General features: G+C 36.7%; 1 protein-coding gene and 1 non-coding gene across 4 annotated transcripts in view; one reads left to right on the forward strand and one right to left on the reverse strand.

Annotated features, from left to right (window-relative positions):
• LOC140444943 (rho guanine nucleotide exchange factor 10) overlaps positions 1 to 20,045 on the forward strand; it is an 807,510-nt gene that overhangs the window by 213,946 nt on the left and 573,519 nt on the right. The window lies entirely within an intron of this gene.
• LOC140447064 (5S ribosomal RNA) lies at positions 19,859 to 19,977 on the reverse strand. The gene has a single exon (XR_011951564.1). It is a non-coding gene; the product is annotated as a 5S ribosomal RNA (ribosomal RNA).

Genomic DNA, 20,045 nt, shown 5'->3' on the forward strand with positions numbered 1-20,045 from the left:
GGGTTGCTAATTTACGAGATACAGCGCGAAAACCCTCTGCGTCCTTTTATCCAAGATCATGGCCGGGACAAGGGTCTCCGGTCCGTAAGTAAAAAAATAAAATTGCGTCCTCTCAAAAATGTAATCTCAATGTAACTTTTCAATGAACTATATTTACATAATAAGAATATCGTTTTTTTTTAATTATGTACCTTCCCTTTTGATCTATTACCTTAAAAATCTCCGTATAATTTTCTTTATATGTTCTAATATGCTGTTTTAATTAGTGTAGAAATTCATGTCAATATTCCTGAGTTCCTAGCAACGTAACTTCTAAAGGCAACAACCCCACAAAGAAAAAACGATCCCATTTCTTTCATCAATTCATAAAAGAGTACATCCACTATAATTTTGCGTAGTCTCGTTCCTTTCAGAGGGTCGTAAGTATGATACTCGTAGCGTTGCGTGACTGCTTGTTGTTGAGTGTAGACAAGCAACCCTTCTACTTTGACTAATCATCTCCTCAAAGGCACTCAATATATTCTACAACCTTAATTTCCACCGTCTTATTAGCTCAACTCAAGTAGCTGCTTAGCACCCATCACGAGAAAGACGGGGAGGGAGCTGATATCCAGGTAGAAAAATTCCATAATTAAATTAATCGAAAAAAATTCGATCCAGAATGTTGGAATGAGATTTTTATGACGCAAAAATAGAGATGGGTTTAAAATCAGATCATGTAACTTAGGTGTACGAAACCAGACAAATAATAGAATGCAAAGTATAAAACAATGTATTAAACAATAGGGAAACAGAAAATCGAGCTACAAATCGAGGAAAAGAAACTTGTACTAAATTTCTTTCTGGTTAGTTTTCGTGATATATACCAAACTCTGTTTTTTTTTGGTATTGTAACATTTTTTCTCTATCCGTTATTCTCTTCTACTAAACTAGCAACATACGTCAAGTTTAAACTGTACCTAAAACGTTTTTACAATTCGTAAAAATCTATTCTTTTTTTGTGACTGTGAAACATTTGCAATTAAGAATGGAATTCGGAAAACACGAGTTGCTGTTTGTTGCAGAAAAAGCCGATATCGACATGCTGTGTACGTTTTTTCTGTTCGTTGTAAAAAGAATCGTCATCATTAACGGCGGAGATTGTGTAGCTGTGGAAGGTCTACAATTACGCATGTTTACGTGTTTTAGATTCTTTGTCGGCTGCTAGTGCATTCAGAGACGGCTTCACTAATGTACAGAACTAAGAAATTGATGCGCTTAATGAACTAATTCTATCGTGGATTTAAATTTAATAAACTAAAAATTGCGTATTTTTATAATTGCCTTTATCTTTACTATGTATAAGCCAAGTAAGTTAGATTTTTACTTGACGCAATCACAGATGATCATAACACAGGTTATGATCATCTATGACGCAACTGTATAGACCGGTTTGACAGGTGAAATGTCTACCACTACTTAAATCTTGTCTTTACACGACTATGTTGTTGTGAACTATGTAACGTATGGAGTATCATCGTGATAATTTGATCTTCTTCTTCAGATGCAAATCCACTAATGGATGTTAGCGATCACATTTTCCATTAATTCTCTATTTCTTGCAATATGTATCAGAGATTGTATGTCGTTAATCCCTGTCCATTGCCTTATGTTTCGGAGCCAGGACATTTTCTTGCGTCCCATTCCTCTCTTGCCTTCAATTTTACCCTCGATTATAAGTTGGAGGAACTGGTATTTTTCATTTCGCATGATGTGACCTAGATACGCCGTTTTCCTTTTCTTGATGATTTCGAAAAGTTGGCGTTCTTGGTTTACTCTTTTAAGGACATCTATATTTGTGATTTTTGCTGACCATGGTATTTTTAGGATACGGCGATAGAGCCACATTTCGAAAGCTTCTAATCTGTTTATATCCCTCGTTTTGAGTGTCCAGCCTTTTACGCCATATAGCAGCACTGACCACACGTAGCACTTAGTAAACCTTAGTGTCAGTTGAAGATCGAACTCTGAACAAGTCAGTACCTTCTTGAATTTTACGAAAGCTTGTCGAGCTTGCTCAATGCGACATTTTACTTCCCTGCCCGATACCCAGTCTTCAAAAAGCCACGATCCCAGGTATTTAAATTTACTCACTCTTTCAATGGACTTAGTATTCAGTGTTATGGTGGAGTTTTCAAGTGCATCCAAGTTTCTGGAGATGATCATAAATTTGGTTTTTTTGGTATTAATCTCTAATCCCATTCGCTTACTGTATTCTCCGATTATAGTGACAAGTTGTTGAAGATCGACTATGTTGTCACAAATTAAGACACCATCATCAGCATATCGTATGTTAAATGAAATCGTAGGCTTCCACGGCCAGAGTCAGAATTATAGTTTATTCGTCTTCCTGGTTTGGACCGTGTCATTTGTGAGTGACCCAAAAGTGGGTTCATCTCGACGTTTCGCTACAATTGTATGTAGCTTCTTCAGGAGAACAAAAAAGGAAAAAGAAAACAAAAGACAGGAAGATGGGTAGTTAGCAACGGTAACTCAGTTACTCAACGCAACCAGAGGCGAATACTAACTACCAAGATGGGCATTTGGTCACAGTAACTCAACTACTCAACGCAGCCAGAGGTGAAAACCAAATGCCAGGACAGGGATTCACGTCCAACAGCTCAGAACACTAACGCGTCGAGAGGCGGGGAGTGAATCCGACGATTACTCCGCTACCGCTCTATTTATAGTCGCGGTGACCTGTCGTGTCGGGACGTATCGGCACACTCCGTGGCGCGAACGTCAAGAAGCACGCGCTGGCCAATCATGTGGCTGCATCGTGGTAGCGGGACCGGACGGCGGCTCTAGACTGAGATTCCAGATGGGAGACAAGTAGTATCCTTCCTCTCGATTGATATTATGTGGATTTTTTCGGATCTCTAGAGATTCGCGGATTTTGCTGGAATAAAAGAAGGGGCTCTTAGAAATAATATGGGTTTTGTCGAACAATATGGAATGACCGGTTTCTTGGCAGTGTTCTGCAACTGCAGAATGGGAGAAAAGACCTGATCGAATGCATCTTTGATGCTCTTGAATCCGAGTTTTGACGGAACGACCAGTTTCGCCAATATACACTTGTCCACATGAACAAGGAATAGAATAGACACCACAGGAAGATAGGGGCGGTAATGGGTCCTTAGGAGAGGGTAGATATTGTGAGATTTTCTTGGGTGGTCGAAAAGTAGTCCTGATACCTTCTTTGCGAATTGGCAAAATTCTTGTTCATGTGGACAAGTGTATATTGGCGAAACTGGTCGTTCCGTCAAAACTCGGATTCAAGAGCATCAAAGATGCATTCGATCAGGTCTTTTCTCCCATTCTGCAGTTGCAGAACACTGCCAAGAAACCGGTCATTCCATATTGTTCGAAAAAACCCATATTATTTCTAAGAGCCCCTTCTTTTATTCCAGGAAAATCCGCGAATCTCTAGAGATCCGAAAAAATCCACATAATATCAATCGAGAGGAAGGATACTACTTGTCTCCCATCTGGAATCTCAGTCTAGAGCCGCCGTCCGGTCCCGCTACCACGATGCAGCCACATGATTGGCCAGCGCGTGCTTCTTGACGTTCTGTGTTCTGAGCTGTTGGACGTGAATCCCTGTCCTGGCATTTGGTTTTCACCTCTGGCTGCGTTGAGTAGTTGAGTTACTGTGACCAAATGCCCATCTTGGTAGTTAGTATTCGCCTCTGGTTGCGTTGAGTAACTGAGTTACCGTTGCTAACTACCCATCTTCCTGTCTTGTTTTCTTTTTCCTTTTTTGTTCTCCTGAAGAAGCTACATACAATTGTAGCGAAACGTCGAGATGAACCCACTTTTGGGTCACTCACAAATGACACGGTCCAAACCCGGAAGACGAATAAACTATAATATCGTATGTTGTTGATCAATACTCCATTCACTTTGATTCCCATCTTTGCATCCTCCAAAGACTCTTGAAATATGGCTTCCGAATAAATGTTAAATAAAAGAGGGGAAAGCACACATTCCTGTCGAACGCCCCTTCGTATATGTATGGGTTTGGATATAGAATTGTCTATTTTTAACTGTGCCGTTTGATGCCAGTACGTTTTTAATGCATCTTATGTCTTTTTGGTCTATATCAACTTTCTTGAGGATCTGCATTAACTTGTGGTGTTGGACTTGATCAAACGCTTTTTGGTAATCTAAAAAGAATAGGAACACATCCTTCTTCTGATCGTAACAATTTTGGACCAGCACCTGTGTTGCTACTATTGCTTCTCGTGTTCAGTTTTGAACTCGTTGTTCAGTTCAATTTGATCAGTCTAATAGATATATTGGAGAATTATCTGTGATAATGATTATGAGATAATGCTCCAAGAACTCCATACTGCCACAAAAAAAATTGGTCTTAAAATAAATTTTTCAAAAACACAATTTATGACAAATTTAGTCCACAACAAAACCATCTCAGTAGAAGACTAAGATATTGAGCCAGTTGACTCCTATAAATACTTGTGCCATGAGATCAAAATAAGTCGAGACAACTAAACAATTGAGCTGAAAAGAAGAATAAACCTCGCTTGGGCTGCATTTGGAAAGATGAAGGATATTTTTAGGTCTAAGATTCCAATGTGTCTGAAAAGAAAAGTATTTAATCAGTGTATTTTGCCAGTGATGACCTACGGCGTAGAAACCCTAACACTCGCAAGAACAACAGTGAGTAAATTACAAGTTGCGGAAAGGGCAATGGAGAGAATAATGTTAGGGATTTCTCTACGTGATAGAATACCCAATGCTACTATATGCAAAAGATCAGGAGTAGCAGACGTTATTGAAAGGATAACAACACTAAAGTGGAACTGGGCAGGTCATGTAGCAAGATCAGTTGATGACCGGTGGACGAAAAGAATTTTGGAATGGGGACCCCAATACAAGCTAACAGAAATAGAGGTCGACCTCCAACGAGATGGACAGATGACATAAAAATGTGACTACAAATTGGATTCAGATGGCGCGAAATCGGACTAAGTGGAAAAACCTATAAAAATATATAAAACCTTGTAATTCTAAGTCTTATGCGTAGCCCCAGAAAAAATTGCAAGACATTGATCTTTTTTTTGGACATCTGTATGATGTGATCTAGATAGTGTCATAGGTGTTTGGGAAAGTATTTAGTACCATTCTTTACTAGTACCGATCATATCAGTACTAGTATTTATTACCGATTTGATCGAGTATAGTACACCAAGATGATGCAAATACTAAAAGAAACAGGAATTAACAACCAAGATCTGAAAATAATTAGAAATCTTTACTGGAATCAGACAGAAAATCTCAGAGTTGAAGGTGAACACACTGACTATGTGAAAATCATGCGTGGAGTGAGGGAAGGCTGTATTTTGCCTTCTCTAGTCTTCAATCTGATGTTGAATCTTGAAAAGCACTAAAATAGAACAGTATTTGAAAACCAGAATTTACGATCAGTGTATCCTCCCTATACTCACGTATGGTTCACAGACGTGGACACTCACCAAGTCCAATATTGATAAAAGAGTAAAAGCACAAAGAGCGATGGAAAGATCAATGCCCGGGGTGAGACTTATAGACAAAAAAACAAACAAATGGATTAGAAGCAAAACGAAAGTAAAAGAAGCAGGAGAACATGCTGCCAAATTAAAATGGAGCTTCGCAGGACACAATGCCCGACTGAAGGATAAGAGATGGAACCACGAAGTACAACAGTGGAGGCCATGGTTAGGAAAGAGAAGCAGAGGAAGGCCACAAATGGGATTGCCAAACTCCGTAGCGGAGAGGGCACTTGAAGAAGAAGAAGACCACGTCCTGCCAAGAGCTCAAGGAATTGAGGAGGAAGAAGGAGAAAGATCACCTCAAGGTATGTGAGCGCCAAGAAGTAAGTCATTTTCAAATCACCAGTCTCTAAAATAAAAAACGGGAATGAATTGTCTAAAGCTTTGTTGCTATAAAATGCAGGACATATTTATACGATCTATAATAGATACTTGAAAATTACACGTATATTTCTATATAAATACTAAGTCCGTTACTGGTTGTGTCAAGGGAGAGAATTGTTAGAATACATATACACTGGTCTCGGTACTGCCATGCCATTCCTTAGGGTACTTATCTCTCGCAAATAAATTACGATATATATAAATTATACGACATGCATGAATACCACTAACTAGAAAATAGTTATTTGTTGTTCCAAGCTACACAGGCATCTAAAACAAATTTCGAAATTGATTTTCTCTCTTTAGCAATTTATCTCAATTTATTTCGCCGTAATTCGGATCTTATTATACAATGCGTTTGATTTGAACAGATTTTTTACGTAAACTGTTTGTAATCTTCCTATTATTTTAATATTACAAGGAACTAACCTGAACATGGATGTTTATTTTTTGTACAAGGTCACTCTGGTACTCGGTCTGAGGCTCTTGTACTTAACCCCGCCTTTCATTTAACTCAATCAAGAATTTAGTCTCCTTATGTTTCGGATGTAGAGCTTATTGCCCCCCTATGACGTTTATTCCGTCTACAAGAGTTCCGGCGAAAGGAACGTAGACGCCTTGTTTCGCCTCTTGTGCGTTTCCCAAGAGGCGAAAGTTCAAAGATTAAGACATGTCATTATACAAAAGAATCGATAAAAAGATCAAAAAAGCTATTAGAATAGCTAAGGATACACATCTAAGAAAACAGTGTAAGGAAATACAGCAATTGCACCATAAACACGATTCATTTAATATGCACAAAAAAGTTAAAGAAGCCGCAGGCTTATACAAACCTAGAAGAGTTGGGTGTTTGGCAGATAACCAAGGCAAACCACTGTTAACTGTGGAAGAAAAACTAGACACTTGGAAGAATTATGTGGAAGTAACTTTTGCAGATGAAAGGCAGAATACCATTGAAGACACTGAGTGCCAAACAGGACCCCCGATTACCATTGAAGAAGTCACGTCAGCTATTAAAAGAACTAAAGATGGTAAAGCGGTAGGGCCTGACGAGTTTTGTGCAGAATTCCTAATACTTATGGATGAACAGGGAATAAAATGGATAACAACTGTATTCAACAACGTATACGTAACTGGAAAAATACCCCAAAGCTGGTTAAAGTCGACCTTCGTGACCATACCAAAAAAAGTAAATGCCAAGACATGCGAAGACTACAGAACAATTAGCCTAATGAGCCACTTACTTAAAACGTTCTTGAAAGTGATACACGGCAGAATATATAAAAAATGCGAAGAACAAGTATCATGGACGCAGTTTGGATTCCGCGATTCCTTAGGCACCCGAGAGGCTCTATTCGCTGTCCAAGTGCTTATGCAAAGATGCAGGGATGTTAACTGTGATGTGTATACTTGTTTTATCGACTACAAAAAGGCATTTGATAGAGTAAAGCATGATAAACTTATAAACATCTTGAAAGAAGTGAGGTTAGATGATAGGGACTTAAGAATCATCTATAATTTATATTACAACCAAACAGCCAATATTAAAGTGGATGACCAATTGACAGAGGCAGTCTCCATAGATAGAGGAGTGAGGCAAGGATGCATTCTGTCCCCGGTGTTATTTAATATATACTCTGAATATATCTTCGAGCAAGCGCTAGGCGAACTACAAGAAGGCGTATTAGTCAACGGAATACGTCTAAACAACATTAGATATGCCGACGACGCAGTAGTTTTTGCAGATAGTCTGGACGGTTTGCAAAGAATAATGTCGCGTATATCAGATATAAGTAGAGAACACGGACTTGATCTTAATACGAAGAAAACAAAGTACATGGTAATCAGTAAGCGCGAAATATTAAATACACAGCCTTTGGTTAACCAACATCCAATTGACAGAGTGAACAGCTACACATACCTTGGTACCAACATTAACAGCCAATGGGATCACTCCAGTGAAATAAAATAACGCATAGGAAAAGCGAGATCGGCGTTCATAATGATGAAGTCTCTTTTCAGAAGTCACGATTTACCACTTGCTACCAAAATCTCTCTCATTAGATGCTATGTATTTTCTACGTTATTATACGGAGTAGAAGCCTAGACACTTTCCGAAGCTTCTTTAAGAAAACTCGAGGCATTCGAGATGTGGTGTTACAGACGTATTTTAAGAATTTCATGGGTGGATCGTGTCACTAATGTTGAGGTCCTACGTAGAATAGGCAAGGAATGCGAGATTATTAACACCATCAAAGAGCGCAAACTAGAATATCTTGGCCATGTTATGAGGAATGAACAGAGATACGGCTTGTTGCAACTCATTCTTCAGGGCAAGTTATTTGTAAAGAGAGGACCAGGGAGAAGAAGAATATCTTAGCTTTAAAACCTGAGAAAGTGGTTTAATACATCGACAACCGGACTATTCAGAATAGCAGCAAGCAAAGTTAGGATAGCCATGTTGATCGCCAACATCCGGAACGGATAGGCATCGTAAGAAGAAGAAGAACAAGAGTTCCCCATCGATCTTTTGCGTGCAAGGGCTTTGGATGGATAGAATATCGTAAAGCATGAGAAGACCTCGAAATTTTTCAGTTTTCAAAACAGTTTTCTTACTCCTTTGAATGCAGGACTTTAACAAGAAATTTGGTATTGAATTGGAATGGGCCAATGAAATGGAGCAATGTAATAATAATATGTAAATATAACTAAATAAGATATAGAAATAAATACAAATGGAAGGTTGGCTAGCAAGGTATGTCGAGGAATGACCAATTGACACTCAAGGAAGGATTCGGCCAATTTGCATGGATTTCAGAGACAGTTAAATGAATATATGTGGAAAGTAGATAAAAATGTATAAATTGATGAGAATATGAATAATAAACTCAGGAAATTGCTCTAATGGATGCATTGGCACCAGGAAAGTATCAACAGAAACTTTCCAATGTAGATTTTACTTGTGTATGTTATGTATTACTTAACTTTAATAATATTTACGGATACAAAGTAAAATTAGCCTATGTTACCCTTCTTCTATATGTACAGTTAAACTACTTTAATAATAATAATAATGAAATCCCTAAATTTATATACAGATACCGCCCAACTTTTCCAATATTGAATATCCTAACTTTAATTAGTACTTAATGATTATGCGAACAAAAAGACACTAACAATGAACATATAGTTTACTAACCTACTAGAAAGAGTACTCCTGTAACTTTGGCGTTCGATCTAAGAAACATCAGCCAGTAAAATGGAGATTTACCCTGACGAGGTAAATTTCAAGTACCAATATTAATATTTTAAAACAAAAACAATACCTAACATGCGATAGATAATGAGGTATTACACCATCCCTTGATACATAATTATTATTAACAAATGACTGTTGATTATTATTAAAGTAAATGTTAAATTAGCAAATATATTAAAAAAAAATTAGATGAATTAAAAAATGTATTAAAAAATTGTTCAACTACTAAGTGACAAGTGAGTAAATAAACTTAAACCAACTGAGCCATGAAGCTCCTATTGCCAGTTTCAAAGTGTATCCTTGCATGTGGAACGGATCAGCAGATCAGAAGAACTCCAAGGCAACTTCCAATCTTGGAATGGAGTTGAACACAACGAGGAAACATGAAATTCTTGAAACAAGAAAACATGTCTGCTGTGAATACCAATATTATACCAGAAACTGGACATGGATCGGACCTAACGGAAATAAACTATTATCTCTCAAGAGGTCACAACAATAAACAACTTCATCATCATTGGTGCTACAGCCCTATAAAAGAGCCTCGATCTTCCCAAGTCTATTACGCCAGTCAGTTCTATCCATTTCCAACTGTTGCCAGTTTGCTGCGCCTATTTGTCTACCATCCTCATCTACACCATCCCTCCATCTGAGTTTTGGCCTACCCCTACTTCTACTTCCCACAGGTTGCGATATAAGGATTCTTCTAGGAGGGTTGTTCTGCTGTGATCTTGCCCTGCCCATCTTAGTCTTTCTATTTTTATAAAGGATGCTACGTCTTTACCACCAAATATATGTTTATATCTGTGATATATCTCGTAGTTGTACCTCCTTCTCCAAACACCATTTTCACAGATGCCACCGAATATTCTTCTCAGGATCCTTCGTTCAAATATAAGCAGGAGATTTTCATCTGCCTTGGAAATGGTCCATGTCTCCGACCCATATGTTAACACTGTTTGTATAAGGGTTTTGTATATGGTTATTTTTGTTTTTTGGCTTAAGTTTCTGCTTCTCATATGTCTACTCAGTCCAAAATAGCATTTGTTTGCTAGGATTATTCTTCGCTTGATTTATTCTTTTATGACGTTCTCCTTGGTGATCAGGGAGCCTAAGTATGTGAATTTGTCCATCACTTCAAAGGTAGAATTATCAACCGTAAATTGGTGGCCGATGTTTCTGGCTCTATTGTTGGGTGTTGATGCCATTATCTTAGTTTTACCTTCATTTACTTGCAGGCCTATATTTTTTGAGGCGTTTGACAAGGTGGTATACATTTCTTCTAGCTTGCGTGTTGTGCGGGCAACTAGGTCGACGTCATCTGCATATGCCAAAATTTGGGATGATTTATTAAAATTGTTTCCTCTGTTGTCTATTTGGGCATCTCTGACCGCCTTTTCCAGAGCTATGTTGAAAAGGAGACACGCCAGCGCATCTCCCTGTCGCAGCCCAACATGCGTTTCAAATGCCTGTGATTGTTCGCCCTGTATTTCGACTTTTCAAACAACTTTACGCATTGTAGCCTTAACCAATCTTATCAGTTTATCGGGGATGTGGAATTCATCCATGACTTCATACACAACAACTTCATACACAACAATCATAAACAACTTAACAACTGATTTACGTAACAACAGGATTTATATATACTCCCGTTTACGAGCTTTATAAAGATTTGAACGTAGCCTTCGCTACTACTTCATTTACTTCTTTTTTGACAGGTTTAAGTCACTTGAAAGGTGCGTTTTTTATTTTGACATTGTTTACATTATGTTTAAGATGGAACCAGAAACGCTAATGTGTTAATTTTCCACAATATTCGTTGTAAAGACACATCATAATTAATCTAGAAAAAGTATAGAAATTATATAAGTTCCCGCTTTACGGCTCTTATAAAAATTTAAAATTTGGAAGCATTTGTAACATTTACTTCTTTTTTGGTAGCTTATTATTTGTTTTAATTATTTCACTATTCATTTTATACTTAAAACTTTTGGTACCACTCTTATTTTGCCATGCATATACAAATCTGAAGTAAGCCTTTACTATAACTACAGTTTTTACTTTTTTTCGCTCTGTAACCTTATATGATTTCGTTCACTCCTTTTACGTCGACAGGTTTGTGTACTCTCTAAGGTGGAACGACAAAGGTTGTATTTTTTATTTTGATTAAACTTCGAGACAGACCCTTATTAACTTAAATCTTACCGTGAATTTGTCGCACATTATGTTTACCTCCACTGTCATGTAGATCCTATCTCAAATTATAATGATTACGATATCCTTTCGTTACTATTTAGTCTCGCAAGTAAAAAAAACGTATTCCTTCCCGAGAAAAACCTCGTAAAGAGCACGATATGCCTATAATTAGGTAATTTTTCCGACGCTATGTCAGACCGCTTTTTACGACGCATTTAAGTGACTCAAATGGTTTTTAAATTTTGTTTGACACGCAAAGTGTCTCGGTAAATGGTTAGACAAGAGAATATCACTAAATGGCGGAAATTATGAATAATCAACTACTGATGTCAGCATTTTATGTCAAGACAAATGTAAATTTAGAGCTTATATTGCTTTAGTGAAGCCTGTGGTTTTATCAGTGGCGCACCCAGGGGGGGTTTTGGGGGTTAAAACCCAGGACCCTATTCCGACACTGTTACTCACACATTTTAAGGACTCAAAATGGAGGTAGCACCATAAAAAAAATTTCGATGACCAACCAAAACCCCCCCCCCCCAGAGGCAAATTCTAGGTGCGCTAATGGGTTTTATGACAAGGTTTTGGGAGTATTCAAATATATTAAATATCTTCTTCTTCTTCTTCCTACTTTATAAATAGGCAAAATGCCTGTTTTACTTCGGTTTTTAGCCTCAATTGACGTTGTCTGACCATCTTTTCCTCGGTCGTCCCAATGATCTTCCATTTGGCGATTTGTCTCTTGCTATTCGTACTATTCTATTTTCTGTCATTCTTTCGATGTGTTGATTCCATTTCATTTTCTTCTTTTGGTCCAAGCGTTTATTTTTTCTATACCACATCTCGCTCGTATTTCCTCACTTCTTACTCTGTCTCTTAGAGTTTGGTTTGTTATTTTTCGTAAGACTTTCATTTCTGTTGTTTCCAGTAGTCTTTGTATTTTCGCCGTATCTGTATTATTGATTTATATATCCTGGTTTTCGTTTTCGTTGTGAGGTTGTATTTGTTTCTCCAGATTGTGTTGTTGAGACATCCTGCTGAATGTCAGCAGGATGTAAGCTCAAACTTAAAGAGTCCAATAAACGGAGAGAAACAAAGAGGATAGAACTAACAAAGAGGGACAATCTTCTTCCAAAAAAGTGCAAAAAAGTATACCCTCTATTGGTAAGGGTACATCATAAGAAATACGTGAGACTATTGGGACGACTGAGGAAAAGATGGTCAGACAACGTCAATTGAGGCTAAAAACCGAAGTAAAACAGGCAATTTGCCTATTTATAAAGTAGGAAGAAGAAGAAGAAATTTGAGCTTTACTTTAGCTACGAGAAGAGTATGATCTGATCCACATATCACCCCTGGATATGACTCGCCCATGTCCAATGGGGATATTACATTACAAGAATAATACGCGACTACATTCAGAATTAATCGTGCATACCTAAACCCCTTTTCACTAAAAGGATCTTTTTAACCATTAATTAAAACGAAAATCACCATCGCGGTTAATTCCCTAATTACCGCAATATTAAGCTTCAAATTAATAAAACAGTCAATTTTATTCCTCCGTTCTACCGCTGCCATAAACAAACATAATTTTGTCGTATCCTTTATTTTAGTTTTATTTAAAGCACAGTTATAAAATACTTAAATTTTCCCATCGTAAAAATTTAATAGCCGCTTTTTTAGTTTTACTTCAGAGGCGGTAAACAAAAGCAGCCTTACTTAATAAAAGACGCGAGTTAGTGGGGTGGATTAGCAATATAATATGAACAAATTTAATGACGTTCGATACGAAAATAAAAAAAATTATTATATAAACAGGTTTTAACAGCATAATAACTAATGTTAACATTTCTAACCAAATTTGCAAGAGTTTGATGGGTTTTGTTAAGATTTCCAAAAGTCTCGTGGAAAGACATAATTACGTTCTTAACATCCTTCTGTGTTCATGTAGACACATTATGTATCAATTCATAGAAAAAAAATTAAAACATAAGATACACTCATATAAAGGATTTTAAATTGAGAATATGCAGAACTCTTGACACTATAAAAAATGAAGAAGAGTCTAGATCAGGTCCAATTTTTTGGCTATGGAACCCTAAATGAAATACCCTCTTTTGGCTGAACCATTAGCTCTGAAGAGTGCAGTCTTTAAGGATAAGTTTTACTTAATAAGGATTTGAATTTAACCACAAAAATGACTACTTTTGGAAGTCTAAATTTGGTTTGATGTCGGAGAGTTGAATTCGGAGATATAGAGCAGTATCTAGTCGAATTTTGACTTTGCTTTTGGTGTATTGCTGGTTTTTACCAGCCAATAGAGCAGGCGGGATTTCGTACCGGAGTTGGAACAAATAATCACCTACAGAGCATTAAAACGGTGATAGAAAAGACTATCAAATGCAATCGACCACTCGTTCTGGCTTTTGTAGATTTCCATAAAGCCTTTGACAAAATCCTAAAAGCACCTCAAGCATGCCGCATTGACTACCGATATACAAGGTTAATTTACAATACATACAAGAATGTAACTATGTCTGTGAAACTACATAAAAACACGGATTATATCCCAATCGGCAGAGGAGTCCGACAAGGTGATACCATTATCGCCTAACTGTTTACCGCAGTACTATAAAAAAAACTAACACAAGAGCTTAGAAGCCAAGGGGCTCGATGGCAAGAAGCTGTTAAAAAAAACCAAAATTAGAAGAAAAATAAAGAAAATATAGCAGTTAAGATGGTACGAGCATGTCTGAGAAGGTCATAAGTGGGTAATTCAAAAAAGTTTTTCATTAAATGCTCATTCTCATTAAAAAGAAGTTTAAAAAGGGCCAAAATAACCGTAAATGAATCTGATAAAGATATCAGAAGAACCTTAAACGACATTTTTAAAGGTATGACACTATAAAAATTCTAATAAATCTTTGCGGTACAAGCGCCACTACTATCAGTATAATTCTTCTATATAATAACGAAATTAAAAGAGCAAAAAATGTGAAATTCCAGTAAAACACTAGACCATGATAGAATGCAATTATTTACCTAATTCACTTAAAAACCTCCGACCGAAGAAAAAGTAATTACGTACTCAACTCCTAATGGACTCCCGGCTTTGATTCATTCATTCATTTATATTTTTTTTATTTTTCAAGCAAAAAATTGCTGTCAAACAATGCTTTATTACCAGCCATCAGTTCTAACTCTACAGACGCTTTCATTAGGTAAAATGAAGTTAGTTACAAAACTCGGCTGCCAGTAGGTATAGGATTAGTTCCAAATGAAAAATCCCAGTTCGTTAAACTTAATCCAATAAAGTTTTGTTCATTAAAACGCGTCGACTAGAAATTGCAGATAATTTTTTTTCAACGGACACCTTACTTGTGAAAAGTTCGGATTTTTAATTTTTCAGAAAAAGCCAGACTTTTCCTTATTGGTCCAATGGGTTGAGTATGGCATGTGAACAGATTATGATTTTACGAATTAAAAAAGTTCACACGCTATTTGGTGATTCTAAGCTTTTTTGGTCATTCCTTTGTATTTACATAATTAAAAGTACGTGAAGAGGACATTTGATTACACAGCTGCAACAAGAACATATCAGGATATATCATCTTCCATCATCAAATGAATTGACTACTTGCTAACCATTAAAAAATATAATTACGTACCTCCGAGATCGATATACGGATATAAAAGCAGTAAAATAGTGTTGCGAAAGAGTCTTGTCTCTTCTACTGTGATCGATATGGTTGAAAATCCTTTGTCAAAGCTCAGAAGAGTGGGAGATCATGCTCTGTGCCATGAAAACGATTTAATTATGGTCGTTAGAGGTTAATATTGAGTTGGCTTAAATATAAATCAAGGCGGTTTAATGAAAACGCAGCAAAAGGCAATAGCAGAGTTACACAAAGGGCAAAGGCTTACTGTAGCCTTAAAAATTATGCTATAAATGTAAGGAGGATTATTCTAGATTGGATTATTCTAGATATTTACAAGCTCAAGGACCAAGCGTTTAGCCTTTCTACTGTCTGGCGAAGATTAAGGGAAAAAGTTCGACAGCTTGCAGTCCCTTACTTTCCTTAGCTTACAAAAGACGAAGACTCATTTTGACCGTAAGCATATCAATTGGATAGAAGAATATTGGAAAAAAGTATTGTTTACGGATGAGTGTAGAATGTCCATTGATGGTAAAGACGGACGCAGTAAGGTATACAGACGGGTTGGAGAACATTTCGCTGGTTGCACTCGGGCGGTTGCTTGTGGTGGTGGTTCATTAACGTTTTGGATACGAATTTCTTTTAATGCGCATACGGATTTCGTGGTGATCCACAGAGGTGCGTTAATAGCGGTAAGGTACACAATAGAAACCTTGCAACATTATGTGATGCCATATGCTGGATTTCTTCAAGGAATTGAGTAGCGGAGCACCTTGAAGAGGTTGATATTCCAAAAATAGACTGGCATGCCTAAAGGCATCGTATACCTGCTCAACAACACCTGGAGAGCTTCAGATGGCACTTATTGAGAAATGGACGTTTTTCCCCAAAGAGATATATAAAACGATATTAATTCGATGCCAAATCTAATGACGAGGGTCATCCAGAATCCAGGTGGCAATACCCATTACTAAAAACGGATACCAGCTTTTGTTAAATATACAATTCATTGTTGTTTTAAAAACTGTAAGTTGATTTTTTTTAAATTCCTATTTTTCTTAACTTTTTTATTTTTAATTGATTGTTTATGATAATGATGAAATTTTATGCTAAATGAGTTATTATATTAAAGAAATGCTTAATTTTGTAGCAAAACATAATAATTTGGAAAATATTTTAATAGGGTAGTTCGTTTTGTATGACGCGGAGTGTATTTTGTTCATAAATTTGTATGCCAAAACGTTCTTACTGTTCTGGGCGACCTCAGTATTCTTTGTTTGACCCCTATGATATGATAGGAAATACAAACTGATTAACGGGCTCGATATTGAGATTGATGCATTCCTGCTTTAGCATGAAATTTTTCAGTCTCCTTAGATGGAACATTATTAATATTGTAAAATAATAAAGCACACGCTAGAGACGGGCATTTACTAATAAAATCGATCTCCATGAAAAGCACATTCTCAATAGAATCTCGATAATTGCAACGTCAATCGGTAAAGCAAAATTTACTGAAATAACCGCGCCATATACAGCATCAAAGAGGTAAAAATTAAAAACGTGATTCGTACGTACATCTGGTATTCCATCGCAAATATAAAAGCCTCTCTTGAGTCGTGCTCAACTCAACTTCCTACCTTTAGCGAGGTTAGAAAGTCAAGCGTAAACTGGGTTTTCGATCTTTTCCTTTTCTTTTTTCAACGAAACTTGAACGTTTGCTCGACGAGCGTATTGTATAAGTATATGTCTTAGTTCTTAGTGTTTACAACAATTTATAACAGTTACATCACCAGGTGTAATCACTTAATGCGAGATTTTATCTTTCAGTTACTAGTTTTAGTAAGCAGTGTTTTTCAGAAGAACGATGTGCCGCTTCGTGGGAATATTCCGAACGGGAGTATTTATTTTAATTATAAGGAAATATAAATTATTTTTTGTCTTGCTAATAAAATAAAGATGACAAGGAACATAGAACTAGACAAAAGCAGTTCTTATCTGTATGTCCATATTTATATGTCCGGAATTGGGAACAATGATATGCTGTCATCATAAAGATTGAATTTGTTTAGTGATACTCAAGATGCTTTTTATAACATTATATCGACTCGTCCAGCAAAGACTGTACTAACTCAATTTTTGGCGTTTTTGACTTAAGTACACCCCTGAAGAATTAGATTACCGTGATATCTTTAGTATATCCTTACATTTTCAACGAAAACTATGCTAAGTTGGTATAATCTTCCTCGGCATTCCTAACGGAAACGTCGTTGTCTCGTGAGTTAATAGAGTTTTCGTATTTTGAGGTTAAGTAAAGTACGTGTACATGAACAACAGTGTTTATGTATAAAAGTTATCATCATCAGTGGCATTACAGCTCGTTATGAGCCAAAGCCTTCTTCAGAACAATCTTCCATTCGCCCCTGTCTCTGGCAACTCTTCTCCATGATTTAACTCAGATGGTTTTTAGATCATCCTGTATGTTATCTTGATACCTAAGTTTTGGTCTTCCTCTGGCTCGTCTTCCCACTGGTCCTCTTCGATCGAAAATTTTTCTGATCGTTACTTCTTCATCTCGCCTAATTACATCTCCTATCCATCGAAGGCGTGCTAATTTAATACATTTTACAACGTTTCCCCAAAACTTCTATATAACTCAAAGTTGTAGCGCCTTCGCCACAAACCCTGCTCTTGGATTCCTCCATATATTTTTCTTAGAATTTTTCTCTCGAAACGTTTAAGCAATTCTTGGTCATTCTGTGTAAGTGACCCGTATGTTAACACTGGCTTTATTAGTGTTTTATATATGGTAACTTTAATTTTTCTGGGTAGTTTAGGGGCCACCTGTTTCCTCAAGCCATAATAGCACTTATTGGCAAGCACTATTCTTCTTTTAATTTCTTCGCTGACATTGTTGTCTTTGGTCAGCAGCGAGTCCAGGTAGACGAAGGTGTCCACACCTTCCAGTTCCAGATCATCAATTAATAGTTTAGGTATCTGGTTGCCTGATCTAGTACAATACATACACTTGGTTTGGGATTAAAAATAAACGCACAGAAAACCAAGTATAAAAGTTATACAGCGTATAAATTGCTATCAAAACTAATACGTGTGAATAAAGGGTGCATTTGTATAAATTTAAATAAGTATTCAGGATGTACTCGAGAGGTCAATTCATAGTAAATTTAGTAAGGACAGCTACCAAGCAAGAATTGTGAAGAATGAATTGATGTAAAATCTAAAACTGGTCTAGATCGTGGGTTGGAACATACAGATCGACAGGGAAAACTGGTTAAGGCAAGAAAAATGGGCGAACCTTGCCAACAAACATGCAGGCTTAAGTGTACTACAAAAATAAATGATGAAATGAGACAGAGGATTTTTAAAGACTTTTAGCAACATCTTTGGATTAGATCTTTGAGACTTACTCTGTCAAAAGTTTTTTTATGTCAATCAGACACAGAAATGCTGGTCTTTTATACTCTAAAATGATTTCTCAGTAATTTGCTTTATAACGAATATTCCATATGTACACGATCTTCCACTACGAAAACCCTGTTGTGCATCTGCTAAACTTACCCTCTGATTTATTAGCACTTGTAAAATTTTAGTTGTAAGTTTTAGCGTAGCATTAAACAAACCTCTGTAGTTTTCTGACTGTTTTTGAATGAAAACCGTTAACATTTTACATACATACATACACATGCACTACATCTTCTTCGTCTAGCCATTCACGTCCACATCTGAACATAAGCCTCTTCAAGTCTTCCTTTCCATTGTTTTTTATTGTACGCTACTTGTAGCCAATTTTTCCCGGCAGTCCTTTTCAGATCATCTGTCCATCTCATAGGAGGTCTGCCTCTGGGTCTTTTGTGTTGGTATGGTCTCCAGGTTATAATTGATCTGTGCCATTTGTTTAGATCGCTCCTAGCTACATGTCCAGCATATTCCCATTTCAACTTTAATGATTTTTGCACCACATCGGTGACTTTGGTTTTCTGTCTTATCCATGTGTTTGTTTTCTTGTCCTTAAGCGATATACCTAGCATTGCTCTTTCCATCGCTTGTTGAGTGACTCTAAGTATATTCATATTCTTTTTTGTGATTGTCCATGTTTGTGCCGCATAAGTTAATATCGGAATAATGCATGCATCAAAAACTTTAGATCTAAGATGTAATTGAATTTGTTGATTTCTGAGTATATAGTTCAGTTTACCGAATGCTGCCCAAGCTAACTTTCTTCTTCTTTTTATTTCTTCAGTTTGAATTTCCCTATTTAGTATTATTTTTTGTCCTAAGTATATATATTCTTCAACTTTTTCTATAACTTTATCGTTTATTATTGTCACGGTGTCTTCGGAGTGCATGACTTTTGTTTTGTTTAAATTAATTTTCAGTCCTATTTTAGAAGATTCGGTATGTAGTTCTAAAAGCATGGTTTGCATTTCTTGTAGGTCAGTAGCTATCAGGATTATGTCATCTGCAAATCGTAGATTACTGAGGTAGCGGCCATTGATGTTTATTCCCTTATATTTCCAATTTAGGTTTTTAAAAACGTCCTCCAAAACTAAGGTGAACAGTTTGGGTGATAAAGTATCTTCCTGTTTAATGGTACAGGGTTCGTGTGTTCATTTTCACTACATACATACTAGTATATATCCTTTCGCTCGGTTATGGCGCAATAAATTCAGTAAAATCTGTAAGCGATCGCTTTTCGAATAATGAATTTTTTTTAATTAATAATATCAAAAATTAAAAAGAAAAAAGGATGGCAACAACATGCGGTGTTCCCAAGCGGTCACCCATCCAAGTACTAACCGCACCCGACACTGCTTGACTTCGGTGATCGGACGAGAACCGGTATATTCAGTGTGGTATGGCCGTTGCCGATTGTAAATAAAACAAATTGATATCAAAATGAATTAGGTGACCAAATTATACAAACGATTAAGGACA

The sequence above is a fragment of the Diabrotica undecimpunctata genome, chromosome 7, assembly GCF_040954645.1.
Source record: "Diabrotica undecimpunctata isolate CICGRU chromosome 7, icDiaUnde3, whole genome shotgun sequence".
In the NCBI taxonomy this organism is placed as follows: Eukaryota; Metazoa; Arthropoda; class Insecta; order Coleoptera; family Chrysomelidae; genus Diabrotica; species Diabrotica undecimpunctata.